Source organism: Cavia porcellus, unplaced genomic scaffold (assembly GCF_034190915.1).
Source record: "Cavia porcellus strain 051 isolate PalLab524CR breed Dunkin Hartley unplaced genomic scaffold, mCavPor4.1 scaffold_23, whole genome shotgun sequence".
In the NCBI taxonomy this organism is placed as follows: domain Eukaryota; kingdom Metazoa; phylum Chordata; class Mammalia; order Rodentia; family Caviidae; genus Cavia; species Cavia porcellus.
In genome coordinates, this window is record NW_026947506.1 from 32,506,276 (window position 1) to 32,521,113 (window position 14,838).

The 14,838-nt window shown below is 47.2% G+C and overlaps 1 pseudogene; it reads left to right on the top strand.

Annotated features, from left to right (window-relative positions):
* Positions 1–329: 329 nt before the first annotated feature.
* Positions 330–14,305, top strand: LOC101789048 (ubiquitin carboxyl-terminal hydrolase 42-like; annotated as a pseudogene).
* The last annotated feature ends 533 nt before the right edge of the window (positions 14,306–14,838 follow it).

A 14,838-nucleotide genomic window follows, 5' to 3' on the forward strand; every position in this document is an offset into this window, starting at 1 on the left:
CTTTCCTGTCATGCTACTAGGCAATTTCCACCAGCTTTGTTTGTTTTATCCTTTTTGTTTTTTGAGACAAGGTCTCACTTTGTAGTCCAGGCTGGCCTAAAATTCATGGCCATCCTCCTGCCTCAGCCTCCGGAGTGCTGGGATTATAGCACCATGTCTGGCTCCCCCCCAAATATATTTAGTTTAAATATTTTCACTATTGGATTGTAGGAGGAGTGATAATCCTCCTCTGTTATCCTTGTTTTGGAATCTTGAATTAAGGTGTTTCAGAGAAATTGCAAGGGAAAGACTAAAACACCAGAAAATTCACACATTAACCTTCTTTTGTTTCTGTTTACCCCCAGGTGCAAAAATATGGTTCCAGCTTCCAAGATGTTTTCTATTCTTAGGTCATCTAATGTTCTCATGCTTTCTCTGAAATGGTTTGCAAATTCCATCAGTGGAAAAATTGCTAAGGTATGTAGATGATGTTACTAATAACCTTTTATATGGAGCCAAGACATCATGCCAGTAGCTGTTAAGCATTACAAATGACCCAATCAAACTATTTTGTTGATTAACTTTCTGAGCTTTCTTGTGTTGAATAGCAGGGAAAAAAGTCATAGAACTGAGTTAAGAGTTTGGTCTGTACACTTATGAGTACCTGGGTTTTTACTGTACTCTTGGGGGCTAAGTAGGTCTAGTGATAAAATTGGGAACTCTGATATGTGTTTGGGCTTCATGGTCAGTTCTTTGGTATCCATGGTAATCAGCGGGTACAGGGAGAGCTTGTACAATTAGAAGCCTAAAGAGGACTTTCTCATTAGATCATGCCTCTTTCGTTGAAATTTATCTTCTTGTTTTCTGATTTTTCATTTACACTGAATTTTCCTATTTTATGCCTATTTAGGGGTTGACAGTGGTCCAAAATTCAATAACAAAGCTGGCATGATGTACTCAGGAGGCTAAGGCAGGAGGATTAGGAGTTTGGGGCCATGCTGTGCTATATAGTAAGTTTAATGCCAGTCTGGCGTTAAACTCACTATATAGGATTGTGAAATCCTATTTCAAGAAACTAATAAAAAATGCAGTTACATAGAAGAGAAATAATTAATACAATCTTGAAATAGCCTTGAATGGAGGCATATGCCTGTAACCCCAGCACTAGGGAGACTGAGGCAAGAGGACTGCTGTAAGTTTGAGGTCAACCTAAGCTACATAGTGATTTCAAGGTCAGCCTGAACTACATAGTAAGACCCTGTCTCAAAAAACCAAAGTAACTAATTAAAATTAAAATAATTGGTGGTGACTGTCCAGAGTTGTCATTTTGTGAGTTTTGCATCTCTTGGATTTGCAGAATTCACTTAATGTGGATCCTTATTTGTTTAAGGAAAATAAAGACAGAGAGACAGCGTAGCTACCCTTAGACCAGGGTCCTCCAGGCTGTGTCCTCTGAAATGTGATTCAGTGTACTGCGTTTCTGCTGGAACATCCCTGTGCTGTGTTGTGTGGGTCTCCTGGGACACCCTAAATACGCCACACCTGAACATGTAGGGTCTTCTGTGCCTTTAGAAGTGACATTCCTTTCTCCTCTGTCCATTTCTGTTTAGGATGTGAAATACCCCAAATATCTTGACATTAGGCCATTCACGTCACAGCCCAACGGAGAACCCATCATTTATGCTCTGTAAGCAGTGCTGGTTCACGCGGGATACCAACTGCCATGTGGGCCATTACTTATGTCACGTAAAAGTAAGCCGTGTGGATTTTGCTCATTGCTTTTACATTGACTCTGTAAGACAGCAAGCACTAGCATTCTTTGGAGGGGGGGAAGGTGGGAGTTCACAATTAAAGTGTGAATGCCTCTTTTTCTTATTCTTTTTATTCTGTCCTTGTTAACTAACAAAATCTGATCTTTGTCTCTTACTGGCTGTCTTTTGTAGGCTAGCAATGGCCTGTGGTACCAGATGAATTGAGTCCAAGGTATCTCTCAGTGATTCTTGATCTGTGCTAAGCCAGCAAGCCTACGTACTGTTTTATATAAGGTACCATCATGAAAAAAGCTACCAAATGTTCTACAATGTTATTTCTTTTCATCTTACCCACATTTGATTCAGTTTTGAGGTCTTTTGTTTTGTTTTTGTTTTTTGCTGGCACTGGGAATTGAACTCAGAAACGTGTACTTGCCAGGCAGGTGCGTGTGCCACTGAGCCCTTGAGTTATTTTTTGAAAATCAGTTTAATGTTTACCCCGCCATGTGCATGGAGAGTCAGGAGGCTGCTTCTGAGCGTGGATTGTGAGCTGGTGTTAGCGTCCAGCTCTTTGGCACTCAGTGCCAGAGGTGGAGACAGGGAAAGGTGACCACTGAGGGGGTGGGGTGGCTTATGCTGCTGGCAGCAAACAGAGTGGACCTGGGGATGTGGAGGCCGTGGGCAGAGGGCTGGGGAAGGGAGCTCTGAGCACCCTGCATGGTCCCACCCAGCACCTCCCCAGTGCTGAGCACAGTGCTGGTTAGGCATTGGCCTGGGCTCAGACCAGCAGTTGGGTTGATCCTGCTGCAGCTGCAAACTGCCTCACAAATTCCACTTTTGGAAGAAAAAATCTGATGTGTACTCCATAGTGTCCTCTGCCCCCCCCCTTTTTATGTTGGGAATAAAACCCAGAGCCACAAGCAAGCTAGGCAGAGGCTACCACTGAGCCACACTGCAGCCTCTAAGGTATCCCTTTTACATACAGTAGCTTCAAGTTAAGAATACCCTGAATGCTCAATAATGGAAATGATACATTGAAATTTTATGCAGTTGTCAAGAATGGTTTTTTCTTTTTTGAGACAGTGTCTTGCTATGTTGCCCATAGCCTGCTAGGCGTAATTGTTATAAACCTTCTTTGGTGACTTGGGAAAGTGGTGACTGTATGTGGAAGGAAAGTAGTTTGAAATATTAACTACCTGTATTGGGTAAAAGATGGGGAGATGATCTATCTAATCAAAAGGGACCTATTGGGGGGACGCCATGTTTTTTTTCCTATGTTTTGGATACTATAAATTTTCTACAATTATGTATATTTTTAATTTATAAAGAGAAGCAGAAAAAATATCCTGTTAGCAGCATCATCAGAATAGAGTTTAAAAGTACCATTTCCTTTACCCAGCTGCCCTTATGTCCTGAGCTGAACAACCCCCACTGACCTACACCCTGAAAGCAGCTAGTGCAGCCTAAGGCTCTGTGCAGTGTGACTTAGAATCAGTGACTTCCAGAGGGACTGAGTCTGTAAATCTGTCTCTACTAAGATGCCCTCCATCACCCTAAGCCCTCTCATTCTTTGTCCCTAGGACCAATGATGTGAAAAGTGGGAGTGAATTTGCTAAGCATCCCACCCATCGCTGTGGCCAGTCCTCTCCCCACCGGGTCACCAGTCCTCGGGGCATTGCTAACAAGCAGGCTGCAGCAGGGCTTCCTGGACCACAGCTTCCCCCTCACACGGTGAAGGTAACACCTCAGAGATGGCCTCTGATTTTACCTCACTCTAAGGGTCTGTCCTCAAACCCTCATTAACATTCCAGTGATTGTCATGTCCTGTCTAAACCTGAATTTCTTGTCAAAAAAGTTCATTCAGGTCCTTTGTTTCAAATTTTAAATGTATGAGAATCTCAGCATAGAAGTAAACAGGAACAGCTGGTGTGAGTGTATTAAAGGTGACACCCACTGTGGACTAGGCCCTACTCAGGGGTCAGATAGGTTTTAACCCATGTTAGACATCAGGAAAGTGACCCTGTTACAGGACACTTTATGTCTACATGGCTGTCTTAGGACTGTGCTGTTTCTCCATCTGCTGTCCCCAAGGGATCATGCCCATGTGCCTGTGTGCGTAAGAGGTCTGATGAGGTCTACAGGGCAGGACATGCCCTCCAGAGTTCTCAGGACACCATGCCCAGGCCATCTGCAGCTTGAACTACACGAGGTCATTGCTTCACTCAGGTTTTACAGTCCATGCTTGACTATGTAGTGAGTTTACAGCCAGCCTGGCCTACATAATGAAGTCCTGCTTCAAAAAACAAATTTAAAAATGCAGTGAGTTTGAGTTTGAGTTTGGTTTATCAGATTATCTAGTTGAATGCTTGTTTTGGTAGACATTAGGCTCTGTTTCAGTTAAATGCTTTTGTAAGCTAGTCTACTAGCCAGCTTCTGCATTTGGCTCGGCTTCAGAGTGACACGGGGACTGGAAAACCAGAAAGCTTGCACCTAAAGAAAGAGGCAGGTGTAACTGACTTTTTTATTTTTATTTTTTATAACTGACTTTTTTAAGAGTTGTTTTTGTTTGTTTGTTTGAAGACAGCAGCGAATTCAGATTATTTAAGAAAACACTGACAAAGCCAAACGCCATTTGTCTGCAAACCAGCTGTCCCCTGTGTTGTCACAGGGCTTCAGTGGTAGTCATGGAACTTGGAGCAACAGAGCTGCACGAGTACAATGCTGAGGCATCACTGGGCAGCGGCAGCCGTGACCTCACATGCAGTCCTGAAGCGGCCTTTCCTCCTGCCCGTGTGCCTTGCTTGAAGGCCACAAAGCTGGCTTTACTTCTGTCTGCATAGTGGTAGCCTCTGGGAAAGCCAGCCGAGGAGAGTGTATGTGAACTCACGTCAAGAGGGCTGTGTTCTGACAGACACTGTGTGTCCCATGTGTGGATTAACCAGAAAATTAGGGCCTGAGAAAGGTGCACATAGGCAGAGCAGGTGAAAGAGAGGGGCTGTGTTCGAGATTTGTGTAACTTGTCAGTCACAAGAACAAAGGGAGGCTGTGGGCCAGAGCAGGCCCTGATTCTGCAGTGCTGACCTGGCTGTGGCTTTCTTCCTTGCAGAATTCACCCCGCTCCAGTGGGACCAGGCCACGGAAAGACCCAGCAAGGAGTTCCACGTCAAGTCCCAGTGGAAGTCCCAGAGTCAAGAGGTGTAGTCCTGTTAATATTACTACTTCTGTCCAAAACTGGTCAGTTAACAGCCCCTGAGATTCCAGAACACCCTGAGAAACAAGAAATCACCATCGGAATCATAATAAGCTGCCTGTTCTCCAAGCCAAATCTATCTATCTATCTGAAAAATAACCTATAGGGTATGTCAGTTTGCCTTTGAGGAGAGTGAGAAAGCTGTCTGTGACTGCTTGTCGTTTTCCTCTGTGTCGCCTGCCCTGGCCAGCAGTGCCCTTGCACACCTCTGAATCCGACCCACGTGCTTTCCCATTTCATCTTTTTAATGATGAATGAGTATGTGAAGGGCAAACTGAGTTTAGAGAAAGACGGGTCCCAGCACTGTCATGAAGCATGTATTTTGTAAGGGCCTCTCTAGAAATTTGAAGTTAAATTCACAGAAAATATAATTTGTCCCCATATTCAATTTTAGCAAAAGCCAGTATATTCACCTACCTGTAACGTAACTCAGGAATAAGAGGAAAGGAGTTTGAAATGCAGGCGTGGTTGCTTCGTGTGCAAACTGCAGGTGAAACCACTGCTGCAGGTCTCTGCATCAGGTGGCAGCCGCCCGCCCGCAGGTTCACCGTGTGACCGTTCAGCATAAACGCTGCCTCCAGATTTGCCATCTGCGCTGTCGGGCTGCGGTGGTGACTGACTTTTGGTGAAGTTCCAGCCGCATCACGGTGTGACCATTCCTCAGTTTACACGGTTGTTGGATTCCTGGGGAGTGTAGTGTCCGTGAAAACTGTGGCAGTAACACGACTGGGATTTTCACCCATGGGTGTGAGGACGTGCAGGGGAGGAGCCTCCTCCTGGCACTGCGCAGCCCAGATGGCCCCTGAGACCCTGAGTCAGGGTGCAGAACTGTTAAGAGTGAAGAGGCAGAGCACGCTCACTCCCACTTGACCTTAAGATAGAGCAGCGGGGCTGCGCTGTCATTTCACAGTGGTCTTCCCTGGTTTCTTTCCTAACCCACCCTGGTCCCCAAATTCAGTGTGCAAGAGAGTAATTACACATTTGTGTAAATGAGGCCCTGTAGGTACTGCAGCCAAGCACGCCTTCCTTTGCGTGTGGCCCCAAGAACCCCGCTTCTACTCTCAGGACAACGAACTTCCCCGTGGGGACTGGGGACAAGTTATCTCCTCACTGAAGAGCCGAGATCCAGGCGGGTGATTGATTGTTTCCTGGCAGCTGGCAGCTAATCTTGACAGTGTGTCAGAAGCTTTCCAGGTGCCAACGGCAGCCTGCAGTTCCTGCAGAAGGTTTCCCCAGAGCCTCAGTGAGTCCCTGTTTTCCACGATTCAAGGAGCTGTTGGCTCTGTCTGGAAATAGCTGCTCTGCTTCTGAGGCTCCAAGAGGAAGAAGGGAGCCAGAAAAGTCAGCAGTCCGTGATTCGGCTTTTTGTTTAGACTTAATTTTTTTTTTTTTTTTTTTTTGAGACAGGGTCTCGCTATGCAATTCAGGCTGGCCTTGAGCTCACTTTGTAGCCCAGGCTGGTCTCGAACTCACAACGATCCTCCCACCTCAGCCTCCCGAGTGCTTGTGTAGACTTAATTTTTAAGAATTAGAAATCTATCTGGAAACAGGAAAAGTCTAGAGGTGCAGAATTATTATTGCTGAAAAACAGAATTGATAAATTTTATTTTTAATTAATGAGAAAATTTGGTGTCTAGAGATGATAGCCTGATAGTGGCTTGTGGCTAGCTATATTTAAAGTGATAAAATATTTAATAAATGTAAGCCATGACAAAACCTGTATAGCAGTCATGCTAACTATTGGCTTGTCTCTTTCTTTTGGCTGGGGTGCAGTCCACCTACAACAGGGCTGAGTCCATCAGGGCACCTTGCCATGGAGCCTAAGGCTGGCAGCCCCACTGCTGGTTCCCCCAAGAAACTGGACAGGATGAGTCTGTGCAGCAAATTTAAGGAGGCTTTGCTGCCCGCTGGCAGCAGCCTCACATCTACCAAAGAGGTTACCTCAGAAAACAGCTCAGCCAAACTGGATGAGTCTTTGCCCATGGTAAACAACCTTAATGTGCACAAGACCAGCACGGGAGCAGATCTGCTTCCTGAACCCTGTGACGTTGAGAAGAGAACACAGGACTGCAGCAAAACCACCCAGGAGGACAAAATGTTGCTACCTTCGAGTCTACAGGACCCTGGTCCAGGAGACACAGTGGAGCAGCTGAGCTCAGCTTCCTCCACACATCCAGAAGGTGGGCATGAGCCCGAGCTCTTGGTTTCCCTCAGCAGAGACCAGTGTGGTGACACAGAGGCCCCGTCTTGGAGCACAGGCACATCTGCTGATGTACTACCCTGTGCTCAGCCACATGGGACCCCAGGTGCCCATCCCCATGGCCCTGAGCACAGTCAAGGAGAGAGGTACAGTGAAGGTAAGGCCGGCCAGAAGGTCTGGATCACCCTCCAGTTAAAGGGAAAATCGGCAGCCTTAAGAAAGTTGACAGAAGACATTACTGTAACCATCAAGACCGCTCCTCCGGTGGAGAACATGTGCAGAAAAGTCGGAGTGGGAGTCGGAGTCAAAGCAGGACTGGGGGTCATTGGCACAGAAAGCGGCACTCCTACACCAGAAAGCACAGCAAGCAGGATTGCCACACCATGCAGCCACGCAGCAGGAGCCGGCACCCTCTGTGCTGTGGGCAGTCAGTCAGTCCCGGCAATGCTGCAGCTGGGAAGGTACAGCTGCCACCACTCCTGAACCAGGAGAGGGGCTGAGCAGGACTGGCAGAGAGATATCACTGCTCAGGCAGTGGGCACACCTGGCTCCAAAAGACGTGTGACCCCAAAAAGATGCGGTGGGACTGGTGCAGTTACTACCCCAAGAGGTATACCTCGTACACAGGCAGGGAGCCCAGTGTGAAGCGGCCACACAAGGACTCCTCCCCGGCCAGGAAGGTCTGGGAGCCTCCACCCAGGTGAGGGAGCAGACTTACTTCCACAGCCCTTGCACAGATGCCGCACCCCCTTTCCCTCTGCACCCCGAGGGCCACTCCCAGAAAAAAGCTGCCTTTGGAGCTGATGACAGTGGCTGTGGTCTGTCTGATCGGTTTTATGAACACAAAAGCATGAAGTCACACAAACGTAGATATGAGAGTGCAAAAAGTAATGACAGTCATGAGGAAAAGAAAGCCCACAGGAGCCTGCCCGAGACCTGGAGGAGCCTAAGGCGAAAAAGCACAAAAGGTCAAAGAAGAAGAAGAAATCTAAAGACCAACGCCAGGAGCGTGACCACAGGTGAGGGCGGGCTCTCCCAGCGGAGTCTGAATTCCTCACCTCTGTGGGTTTTGAGACTTCAGTTTCCGCACATTTCTAAAATGCTGCAGCTTTCAAGCTCTGTCTTACTTCATGTGTCATAAAATGTCTCACTTTGCCACTCTCAGGTAATGCTTTATACCTCTCCTAGGAGTAAATGTGAGCTCTGTAGAGGGAACTTGGGGATTCTCACTTCAAGATTGGTGGTCAGGTGTAGTTACATTTTTATATCTGCTATTTTGTTTTTCAAATTTAGTGACTACCCATCAGCAGAAAATGGGGGGCCATAGTTTTGCTGATATTTGGCTGCCTGCCTAGAGTGGAGGTCTGAGGGCATCATTATTTTCTTGGCCTTTATCTCTGATTCTCAATCTGAAACCTAAATGTCTTTGTACTTTTAAAATGCTGAATAGGTAGTTGGTGGGTGGTGTGTGGTGTGTGGTGTGATGTGTGTGTGAGATGTGTGTGTGTGTGTGGTGTGTGATGCTGAGGATGAAACCCACAGCCTTGTGCTCACGAGGCAAGTGCTCTAGCCAGTGAGCCACACGGCCAGCCCTAGCAACTGCCTTAAACTGACTGGTTCAAAACAAGACGAGTGAGCATGAATGGAATCCCATGTATTCTAGTTGACTTCTTTAAAAATTAATCCTAGCAAAAGGTTGCCAACAGCCATATGTAAATAGAAGATGGTTAGGAAAAGGAATCAGATCACAAGCCTCTCCCTCCTCTATGGCAGAGGCACATGGCAGAATATCCTTCTTTCCTTCTTTTGGCCACTGATTCCAGGAGATGTCACTTAAGTCCTCCAGGTCATGTCCCGGCTGACAGCCCCAGCACCACAGAAGGGTAGGTGCCAGGAGCGGAGCTGAAGTTGTTGAATTTCTGACCTTGGACTTTACAAATCACTACGGGGAAAGTAGAGAACACATTGTTAACTAGATAAGCATTTTCCTGAGCCCGGAAACATCGAGCATCCTCAGTAAGTGGTCATGACAGTGCCAGGTGCTGTCTGAGGTGGTGCTGGTGGTTTGGTTGCTAATTTCTGGCTGCTGCTTCTGCAGGCATCAGCTGGATCCAGATGTTCTAGAAGTATACTCTAAAGCTGACCTCTACAGACACAAAAAGAAGAAAAAGAAAAAGAAAAGGCACCCGAGGAACTCAGAAAACTCTGAAAAGCAGAACTGCACTCACTGAAGGCCTTAAGCTTTGGGACTGTTAACTATTTCCAGAGACGCGAGGACAACTACCTGCTCACTGATGGCCTGGCCATGGAGGACACTAGATCTTTCCCAAAGAAGAGCCATGTGTTGGCGTACAGCCAGGGTAAGAGGAGATTCTTGGAACTGCGAGGAGAAAAACTCTGACAAGGTTTTTGAAGTGGTGACTGACACACAGAGATGGAACCTGAGGTGCCCTGAAGGGTGCGCGAGTGATACAGGGCTCCTGCCTTGTCCACCTTGACTCCCAGGCCCTAGTCACTCATTGTCTCTGTGTAGTTTGGGTGCCTGACACTGATCCCTAGCACCAAAGGATGGTTACGTGGAAGTGGAATTTATGACCCTGGAATTTAGGCACTCTGGGTGTCTGAGTATGTGTTCCCAAGGCAGAACTTTTGTGTTTTTCATGCATTTTTGGAAGCTATGCTTTTGCAGCGTTTGCTTTACTCTGCTGATTCCTTAAAGCATCCAGAGTGCATCCTAGCTCATAATTTGATGATCTGGGCCATTAGAAATCTTAGTGGTCTCCTCTAGCAGGGATGCCTTTGAGGCTCCTGGCCTGCTATCCCACTCTGGGCTCCCGGGCATCTCGGATTCCTGTGTGTAGACTGCTCTTTGTGGTCTGACTGCAGTGGGGCAGCCCCTCCCCCTTTGTGACTGGTTCCCTGAGGAGGAGCCCTGAGAAGCTTGTTAAGAGTGAAAGTGATGGGAGTTGGGGCCGGGCACAGGTTGGCAAGCTGCGTCTCGAAGGCCAAAGCCGGCCCTGTGCCTGTCGCTCATCACCTGTGAGTAAGAATGGCTTTCGTGTTTTCAAAACTTCCAAAGAGCAGCAGCACTTTGCTTCCCCTGAACGATGTGTGAAATCCAAATGTCAGTGTCTGTAGACTTTGGCTGAAGCGTGCAATGGTCTGTGTGAGGTTGGTGCTCCTGACAGAGGTGAGTAGTCACCGCTGAGACCGCACAGCCCACCACACTCAGTGTGTGTCACCCGTCCCTTCACAGGGAAGAAACTGAGCCAGGCCCTGCCCTAGACACTGAGGGGCACTTTCTTGAGTCAAGGCTACGCACATCAGTGCAGGGATTGTAGCACATCACCTCGGTTGCCCCGAGGCCTTTTGGGTCCTCAGTGGTTAAAATGTGTTCTTTTGGGGAGGCCCAGGCAGGGCCAGGCTCCTGCCTTCCGCAGCCCGGATCTGTGTACAGCTCTGACAGTTGTGAAGAGAAGCGGGCTCCAGGAAGGCTGAGGCCACCACAGGGAGCACGGCAGACTCACTGCTGCTGCCAGGACTGGAGGGAGGCAGTGTGGCATTTGCTCTTCGCGATAGGAGACTACATTCACAGAGTGGTTTCACATTAACATTTCAGCGATTTGCAGAGGGATGGGTGTTTCTGACCTCTGTGTGCTACCTGAGGATCGGGTAGTGACACAGATCTGGTCTGTGTGTTGGGCAGGGTTCCTACATTGTCAGAATCCCTCATCCTGGCAGGGCAGGTCAAGCCAGAGCCCACCCATCTGGGGACAGCAGCCTCCACAGTGTTGGCATGGCATTCAGGGCAGAGTCCACTCAGCCACTGCAGGTGCTGCAGTCAGGTCGTGTCTGAGTGGTGGCCCATTCTGTCCCCAGTGCAGGAGCACTGATGACTGGTTTGCAGCCAGCACTGCTGCCAGGAGCACAGACCAAGGGCCCTTGGACTCCGGGCCTCCTGAGAGGGGGCCTGGCTGAGGCCAGCACTCTGCCATCTTCTGTGCACTTGTGCTCCTGTGTCCTGACCTTTGACCACTCACCTTTCTCCTGCAAACCCCTGACCTCTGACTCCATTCAAATCCAGTGAATGTCTTTAGCCCTGGCCTGAAGTCCATTCTGTCCTTCTGTGAGAACTCAGCAGTATGAAGGGCAGATGTGGCCTGTTCCCTAGCCCCAGGCTCTGGGGCATCTTCATGGGACCAGAGGCCCTAACTGTTATGGGAACTCGCTTTCCTCTCAGGAGGACCTTGCCACATGGGCTGTGTGCCAGCCTGCACTTGCTCAGCCTGATGTGGGATTGATCGCAGGCAGCCACTATTAAATGACAAAAAAACTGTCTCAGTGTAACCATGTAATGCATACTCAGCGCACAGACACCACAAACTGTACAAAGTCACTAAAAGGTTTACTAACCTTTGTCCTCTATGTGATAGAAAACTTAGCCTCAAAACAAAAAAATTTATGAGTGAAAGTAAGTGCTTTCCTGTGTGTCCATTTTCTTCTTTGTAGAAACACAGAGGGGGTCAGAGAAGGCACTGACATCCTGAGGAAAACCTAATTCCCTGGGGTTGAGCTGTGGAAACAGCAGCAGGGGTGTGGGTCACTGAACTCCAAGCCAGCACCGGAAAGTGTGGAGACCTCTTTTCCCAGTCAGCTTCCCAGGACTAGAGCAGGCTGGGTAAGGGAAGTGCAGGGCTGGTTCCTCCCTCCTCCCTCACTGGAAGAAGCCAGCAGCGCCCCATCTGAATCAGAGTTATCGGATAAGCATCTGGGATGAGAAGCCATGTCCCCTACCCAGACAGCAGAGCCCATCCCAGGAGCTCAGCGCCTAGGCCTAGAGGTCACCCTGGGGCTGGGTCACAGCCCTCACCTGACACGGCCGCTCTGTTGGAATGAGGTCCGGGTGACTTAGAGCAGAGCCTTCATGGTGTCCAGGCTGGGTCTGAATCACTTGTATTCTGTGGCTCTGGAGGTAAAAGGGATAGTGAGCCATTTAACCCACGACAGGAAACTGCCCTCGTGTCTCATACCCGATCAGCAAAGGGGGATCTTAAATGAATTTCAAGCTGGGCCTGGTGGCATACTCCTGTAGTCCCTGTGGGAACCTGAGGTAGGAGGATCATTCCAAATTCAAGACCAGCCTGGGCTACAAAGTGAGACCAAGGCCAGTCTGAACCACATAGCAGGACCCTGTCTTAAAAAGACAAAAATAAATAAATGGGCTTCAAGAGGAATTATCTATAGAAGATCAGTATGCAGTAATTAACATGCTTTATCTGCATGTTCTCAAGGGAAAGCACTAACTCTGAGGAACTAAGCTGTTCCTGAGGATTGGGAAGGCTTAGCCACAGTTGGGGTTCAGGCTGGGCGGGTGCAGCAGGGCCCAGCAGATGGCGCCTCCCTGGCCAGACGCCAGCGGTTCCTCTGCAGCTGCCTGGCATCCCTGGGTTTCTCTACTGCCATTCAGGAAGGCAGTGATGGCTTCAAGGAAAAAGAGCTTCCCAAAGACCAAGGGGACCTGCGGACAGGGTGGGACACAAAGGGGGGCCTGGCTTCCTGGGGTCTCTGCCTTCAACTAATGCTTGTGCCTCCTCTTTCAGATTCAACATGCTCCAAAGAGGCCATGCCACCTCAGCCTAAATGTTAAAGAAAAATTTGTGCAAGTCTGCATGGTACTTCCTTGCTAAGTACTGTGCAGATTTTACTTTGTTTTTTTTGTTTGTTTTGTTTTTGTTGTTTTAGTTTTTAACCTTGCCTTAATTATGTTATTCCAAAAGAGTAAACACTTCTACAAGTGCTGACTATTGTAAAATATAGTGTATATAAATCACATTGAAAATAACGATCTAGAATAGAACATCTCAAATGCTGCTTGATTCTGGATTCTGATTGGTTAGTCGTATTTCATGTAATGTTCCTCCAAGTTAGAATCTGGTGGAAGGCCAACTGGGAAACCATGAAACTATTTAAAAGTGCAAACTGACACTGCACATATTTAACTTAAAGACTTATTTAAAAGTTTACAAGTTCTCAACTAGACTTTGAGGGCAGTCTGTTTTTTGTGAAGTCTGATTGTAGATACTAATTTGCTTCCTATTTTTGTTGTGTTTCAGATTTGAAAATGTATTTTATAGACAAGTTCTGTTTATTAACTTTCTGGGACTTTTCCAATCAACTTACCACTTATGATGAGTATTCACATAATGAATGTATAGTCCAAACATCTGTAAAGCTCACAGTATGTTTTTATTATGTAACACTTTTTTATACTGTGTCTCATCACTTGTGTGATATTAGAGTCTGAGTTGTCAACTTGGGTGCCTTAAAGTTTCTAGTAAAAGACAATATCATGCTGTGATTTTATTTTAATATGGATATGCTATCCAAGTGTGCCACACTCAAAACTCACTGGCCCTGCATCAGGAGATGGAGTGGGGAAAACTGCATTTAATATAGTTTCTATCTGAATAATCTGTACGGTTTAGACAGTTTGTGTTGTTCAGAGATTTGTAAAGTTTGATCTTTGTTTTATGAAATATTATAAAAGCACTTGCCCCCTGTAAATACACAGCGTGTAAAATCTGTAGAGCGCATGAATGGCAGGAAATTAAACACTTTGTGCCATTTGTTACTTGTTTTCCCCATTTGCTTCCAGCCATGTCTTCTCTGACTTTGGGTTCACTTTCCTCAAACCTCCACAGCTCTGGCTGGCGTCTCAGGAGGTGCCTCAGACCTCAGAGGTGGGTCAGGGAGAACCAGCAGTGGTCTGCTGGACCCAACACGTGTCTGTTTTAAAGAAGCAAGTCTTAGACAACCTTGTTTTGAAACCTGATATTTTTATTTAGTGAGGACAATATTGCAAGTTTTAGCAGCACACACCTTCAGTTGTACTGTTCATTTTGCAATGAAATATCGGTAGATATTTTGATATCAGTAGAAAATGCATACAAGTTGTAGGGCGCATATACATTGAGTAACAAAACACCCCACCAATCGCTATGTGCACATTATTTGTATATTATCTATGTTTAGGTAATAGAAATGGTTTTTGAGGGAAATAAAAATAAGAAAATGAGAAATCACAACTTGTGGATTCTGGTCTATAATAGACCTAACTGCTCAGCAAAGCACATCTGCCTAGATGTGTGCATTTGAAACCTTCAAAATAGGCCCTGCTTTGTGTGAAGCATTAAATGCTGCTTCCTCTATAAATGGTCTTACTCTGAGTCCATGTGGTGCCACATTAAACTACTTGAAAGTGTTTCAGGACCCCAGAGATGTGGGGGCTTTGGGTGTGGATCTAGGGTGATTCCAAATAAACCTCAAGTGATACCCGGCACAGCAAGACAGCTGGGGCGCTGTGGAGTGGCCATCTCCCTCCCAGTTTTCCTCCTCAGAACTGCCTGCTGCCCTTTGTCTCCGGAAGAAACTTTACTTTGGCCAGAGTCGGGACTGATGGATGACTCAGGATGCAGTGCAGACCCTCAGGCGGGGAGGTGAAGAGCATGGCTGAGCCTCACCGCCCCTATAGTGGAGTGTGGTGGGGTCCCCACTTCTAGGTAGCCTGGTGGAGGCCAGGTACACAGCACGATGGCAGACACACTCAGGGTTAATACTGTCACAAAAAAACCCCTGGTGTTAGATTATTTCATGGGATG